Below are 6,777 nucleotides of genomic sequence, written 5' to 3'. Positions count from 1 at the left end.
GCAGGGTAAGGGAACCCAGGAGAACTGCTCTGCCACGTGGCTCTCCGTCTCAGGTTTTATGGGAATGGGGTTAGTTTCCGGGTTTTCTCTGGCCAATCATTCTTACTCAGGGTCCTTCCTGGTGGTGCACACATCACTCAGCCAAGATAGATCCCAGAGAGAAGGATTCTGGGAGGTTGGTAGGACATAGGGACTCTCATTTTGACCTTTCCCAAATTCTTCCGGCTGGTGGTAGCTTGTCACTTCCATATTCCTTACCAGAACGTCCTGTGGTAAGATAACTCATGCAAGTGGTCACTATCGTGCCTGGCCAGGGAGGGCAGTTTCGGTCAGTGGTTCCCCTAACAGCTCGTACACAGTCTGGTAACTTCTGAATCAGAGCATGGAAGACTGAGGTGTTCCAGTAAACTCTGGGTGGCCTGCCCTGTTGTGATAGATCCTTTGAAGTTCTATCAAGCCAACTTCCAATTTCAGTGTTTCCGGAAAAGGACAGTTTTTGTTCTCAGTGATGTCAAGCCAGGAGGGTGGGAGAAAAATTGGAAGTGTTAACTACTGACAAAATGAACAAGACAGCAAGATCCAGTTTACAAAAAGATGAAAAATAGCTCAAAGACAAGGAACAAGACTAGAATCTGAAAACCCTCAAGGGTGGGTTATGGTTTTCCACTGAAACATGTAATTTCTCCCTACAATCACCTATTTTCATTAAAGATAATCAAAGTAAGATTATTCTTGATTGCAAAATAAGTCTGGTTTCATTGGATTTGGCCTGCTTATTTACATAAGTGCAGCAAGAATGGTAACTGACTACATAGGTCTTTTAAAGTTCTCTTTGCTGGAACTTCTCATAAAGAATCCCAGAGTGGACTTTTAAAAGTGTACTTGAGACTAGGAAGCAAGCCAAGAACTTGCCATCAACTATCTACACTGACTATAGATTTAGATGAAATCCTCTCTCCTCAAGGTCCCCAGAATATCTTAAGTTTCCTGCGTCTTCCAGAAAGTGACTTTCCTTACTCACCTGTAAGGCTGGGAATCCTGTAATTCAGAGAATAGGCCAGTTCTTCCAAGAGAGCTTTGTAAGCAATGGCTCTATAAAGTCAACTTTATTTCCTTAAAACTGTCTGGTAATATTTGATTCTATGTACATCATTCTCAAATATGGCATTCCAGTCAAAACCTTGGTTATATAACCAATTTTTCCAGCTATATACTGTTAAAAGGAAGACAGGTTCTTATTTAACTTATGCAAATAATGATATTGCCATGAAAATAAGAATATTCAATAGGGTATCTGAATTCTGGAAGGAGCAAGAAGGGGGAAAAAGATAAATGTTTCAATTTTGTTTAAAAACATTTAATATACTAAATTGTTGTAAGTTATAGATACCCTAGGAGAAAAATAAAGGGGTTCCTTATATCCAGAAGATATAACATTAAAGAACAAGCAATGTTCCCCCCAATATTATAAAAATTTAATCATAAATTTAAAAAATTTTATAAAAATTATATAATTTTTACAATATAAATATAAAAATAAATATAATAAAGTATTTATTTATTTAAAATAAATTTATAAAATTTATAATTTATAAAATATATAAAATTTATTTATTTCATAAAATATAATAAATATAAAAATTATAGAAAATTTAAAAAATTTTACTCAGGGCTTCCCTGGTGGCACAGTGGTTGAGAGTCTGCCAGCCGATGCAGGGGACATGGGTTCGTGCCCCGGTCCGGGAAGATCCCACATGCCGCGGAGTGGCTAGGCCCGTGAGCCATGGCCACTGAGCCTGCACGTCCAGAGCCTGTGCTCTGCAACAGGAGAGGCCACAACAGTGAGAGGCCCATGTACCGCAAAAAAAAAAAAAAAAAAAAAATTTTACTCATAAAAATTATAATCATTCTTCATGTGTCCCATGTAATTACTTCTTGTTCTATTTGATCTAGTAGCAGTTTCAGCTAGAGTTCTTTACCCAATCCAGTGATATCTCGAAGTTATTAATACCACCAGAAGCCTATACCCCAGAGTACATGCCATAGTCCTTTCTATGGGCCTGAGACAGTCCCTTTTGTTGAATATGAAGCATTCTGGCTTGTAGCTGTTTGTAAGAGCTTTCAGGTAAGCATCAGAGTAAAGCAATAACTATTCATGAATAATAAAAGGCTTAAAATGACCATGGTCAAAAATTTGATGAAAGTTTACTATAAAAATAACACAATTTCACAAAAGAAATTTGATTGTTTCAGTGACATACAACTTTTTAAGTAATAACTGGAATTATGACTGTTCACATTACACCAGTATATATCATGGACATTGAGGGCACTGAAAAATTTCCAGGAGTTTCATACAATTTCAGAAGTAGTTACATTGACAATATTTAGCCATACAAATATAGCCTAGGGAAGGTTAAGTATCACTTCTCATTTGACAACGCTTTTCATGCAATTTAACACATCAAATAAGGCTAATTAGTTTAACCTCTCTTTTTACAAAGTGAGAAAACACACCCTTTGAGATGTTCTAGGAGCCTTCTGCAAAATCTCAAGGTCAGTTCGAGGTCAAGAAGACTTCATGTAGAATTTGATTTTGGAAAGTTGTCAAAAATGTCAAAGGGTTTAAACCCAGGAGCACAGATGACTGTGTGACAATACCTAATTGTCAATGGAACCGAAATAACAATGAAAGGTTTCAAAAGTAAATATAGGAGGTAACAAGGTTGTTAAAAAGAAACTCAGCTCTTATAAAAAGTGAGAACTGTTTCTCTTTTTTTTTGTTTTGTTTTGTTAATAAATTTATTTATTTATTTATTTATTTATTTATTTTTGGCTGCGTTGGGTCTTCGTTGCTCCACACAGGCTTTCTCTAGTTGGAACGAGCAGGGACCACTCCCCACTGTGTGTGCGGGCCTCTCATTGCAGCAGCCCCTCTTGTTGTGGAGCACGGGCTCTAGGCACGTGGGCCTCAGTAGTTGCGGCACGCAGGCTCAGCAGTTGTGGCTCGCGGGCTCCAGAGCACAGGCTCAGCAGCTGTGGTGCATGGGCTCAGCCACTCCACGACATGTGGGATCTTCCTGGACCAGGGTCCAAACCCATATCCCCTACATCGGCAGGCGGATTCCCAACCACTATGCCACCAGGGAAGCCCAGAATCATTTCTCTTAAATAGCTGAGGGCATGATAAAGACAACACAGGAAATTATTGTGATAAGATTCAAAATCCTTGTTTCCTAGGTGGATTATTCAAAAGGTAGAGAAAACCTTTTACAATCTCTTATTAAAAACAGACCAACAGGGGCTTCCCTGGTGGCACAGTGGTTGAGAGTTCGCCTGCCGATGCAGGGGACACAGGTTCGTGCCCCGGTCCGGATCCCACATGCTGCGGAGCGGCTGGGCCTGTGAGCCATGGCTGCTGAGCCTGCGCGTCCGGAGCCTGTGCTCCGCAACGGGAGAAGCCACAACAGTGAGAGGCCCGCGTACCACACACACAAAAAAAACAGACCAACAATCCAACACATTTTGTCTTTTTAAGAGAGAGAAAAATTACACTCTAGTTTTGCATTAGTACACTACTGATATTAAAGCTCATTTAAAAATCTTATAATAAATCAATTTAATCTTATCCAGCTTGACCATATGAGGTTAGTCTCTCTCTCTCTCTCTCTCTCTCTCTCTTTCTCTATCACAGACCCTTTACAACTTTCTAGACCCATCTAATTCTTGTCCTACATCTTCCTCTTTCTCATTCTGGAACAACCTTTAAACAACCTTGAATCAACTAACTCAGGACAAAATTACTCTCTCTTTTCTTAACAAAAACATATCCTTAATACACTGTATACTTTTTCTTATCAAAAACATACCCTAGGGCTTCCCTGGTGGCGCAGTGGTTGAGAGTCCGCCTGCCGATGCAGGGGATACGGGTTCGTGCCCCGGGCCGGGAAGATCCCACGTGCCGCGGAGCGGCTGGGCCCGTGAGCCATGGCCGCTGAGCCTGCGCGTCCGGAGCCTGTGCTCCGCAACGGAAGAGGCCACAACAGTGAGAGGCCCGCGTACCGCAAAAAAAAAAAAAAAAAAATACCCTACTTTCCTGGCACATTTTGCATAGAGTTTTTTCCTCTGCTCTTATTATTTCCATTAGTTCCGCTTACATATATTGATTATAATTTTCAACCTTTAGTAATCTTTATTTTCCAGAGAAAACTAGGAAAGAGACAATTGTGAACTGTCTGTGATATACCAGCATTCTGTAGTTGATAAGAAAAATTATGAATATACCATCTCACAATTTCAAGAGACATATGCTTCCTCATTGCACAATTTCCCAGTGTGGCAAAAGAACATGTTTATTAACAGGTCCAAGTATCTGTAGTCTTTATGTAAAAATAAGAAGTCAAAAGTATATAAACTTATGTTCAGTACTTAATGTTTCAGTATTTTATCTTATTTAGAAGTGATCTAGATATTTAATGAATATCTATCATTTAACTTAGTAAAGCTTTAAGGTTGCAAGTAAGCAAAAAAGATTTTGGAGACTATTTTGACAGGTTTATTATAAAACATAATCATTGTTGAAATAAAGTTGGCCAGAGATGACTTAATTTGATTAGAATCAAATCTATAAGTTTTATAATCTTAAACATCTAGTAAATATAATAGTAGCTTCGACTAGAAAATCCAAGTAGAATAAAAATGTATGATTGTAGGCAAAGAAGGTTTTTATTAAACCAGTAATATTAGACTAGTCTTATTTAACAAAGATTTACCCAAATCATGTGAATTTGAAGATCATTCGGGTTAGTTCCCACATTTCTGAGAGTTTGAGTGATATTTAATTTATATAAGTGCTTATTTTCTCTAAGTCAATTAAAATAAATCTCCTTTGTTAATTTGGTAATACCATCCAGAGGTAGGAAAATATCAGATACATAACATACATTCATATACATAGTGGCAGCTGCAAATAGAGGTAGGTTTCATTTGCATTTTTAGCCATGAATCAGCCATAAATACAGGACTGTTTATGTCCCCCCAAATTCACATGTTGAAACTCTAATTCCCAACGTGATGATACTTGGAGATGAGGGCCTCTGGGAGGTAATTAAGGCATGAGGATGGAGCCCTCATGAATGGGATTAGTGTCCTTATAAGAAGAAACACAAGAGGGTGCTCTCTCATGCTCTCTCTCTCTCCCCATTCTAGTTCTCCGACCAGGGATTGAACCCCGGCCCCTCGGCCACAAAAGTGCCAAGCCCTAACCACTGGACCGCCAGGGAATTCCCTATCTTTATTTCCCCTCCTATTTCCCCTCCCTTCCTACCTTCCTTCCTATCTCTCTTTCTTTCTTTTTCTTCTTTCTTTACCACGTGAAAATACAGAGAGTAGCCTACAAGCCAGAAAACTGGCTCTCACCACAACCCTAACGCACTGGCACCCTGATCTTGGGTGTCCAGCCTCCAGCACTGTGAGAAATAAGTATTTGCTGTTTAAGCCTCCCAGTCTATGATATCTTGTTATAGCAGCCCAAACTAAGACATACAATAATACAAAATTCACTAGTTTATATATAAAAGTTGGTTCTTGTCTTTGTCCCACTTTATATTTTTATCTGAATTGTGTTTCTGACAGATGGAACAAGTTGTTGCCTGCTCAGTATGAGGGCTAAAGCTTTATCCAGTATTTGTGGAGGAGACTTTTAAGATTTTTCCTTTTTTCCTGATGTATAATCTTATGGAGGCTGTGGACTAAATTTTGTTTACAGTTAGTCTATTTCTTCTTTTTCAGCCTCATGTGCTTGCTTTTGAGGGTCCCTGAGTCCCTTGAGAGCCCCTGAGGAGGGCCAGGGGGTAACCTAAATTTCCAGTGACTATAGGGAGTTGAAGGGCTGAAATAGAAAGCAAAAAATCTTAGAAAATCCAGCTTGGAAGATTTAACTTTTCTCAAAGGCACCACTGAAGTTCTAAATTATCCTTAGAAAAGTCAAGCCAACAAGAAAGGAAGCAGACAGAGTTAGTGCCATGGTTACAGAGCATACAGTCAGTGGGGGTTTAAGAAGAGAGGAGTTCAATCTACTGAAAAGTTCCCATGAGAGGAACAGAATCAAGTAGGGAGAATAGAGAGGCCTCAGAACAAACAACAGAGAGGCCTCAAAACCAAAACCGGAAGGAGAATTTCTAGCCCAAGAGGTATCTTCCAAACAAAGATGCTAGATTATAATCCGGCTTCAGAAAGTATACTCATTTCAACTGTGACTCAAACCATAAGCATTTTTATGGCTTAACTATGGGGGCAAAACTCATCCTCAAAGAGGGCACAGAAGACACAACCCTCATACTCAAAGGTAGCCAAGAGGAAGGAAGGAAGGCTCTCCATTGCCATAGGCGATGAACAAAGGCAGTGGAGAAAGAGACAAGGGTCCTTATGGGATGCGGCCCTTTAGAATTTAGACTTAGATGAATCCCCTGAGAGCTGGTAATGGTAAGTACTACAGCAGCTGCAGAGGGGGTACCCAGGCTACCCACATTTCTGCCCAGCTGACTACAGATTCTCAGGGCCTGCCACCTAATGGTTGGCAGCAGATCACACCCCCCAGCAGGTGGAAAACCAGAGAGAATGCTCTTTTCAATGTCCAAAGCCAAGTTCTCAGGAAACAAACACTTCTAGACATCACAACACAAAACAGTAGCGCAAGAGACAGACACAATAGCTACCTATTACAAGAGTCCCAGTATACAAAGAACTGGTTTTAAACAAAAGTTTTCTTCTGTAAAT

The sequence above is a fragment of the Mesoplodon bidens genome, assembly GCF_964165515.1.
Source record: "Mesoplodon bidens genome assembly, chromosome: 18".
NCBI classification, from domain to species: Eukaryota; Metazoa; Chordata; class Mammalia; order Artiodactyla; family Ziphiidae; genus Mesoplodon; species Mesoplodon bidens.
The sequence above is the reverse complement of the archived record's forward strand: the minus strand, read 5'-3'. Positions refer to the sequence as shown.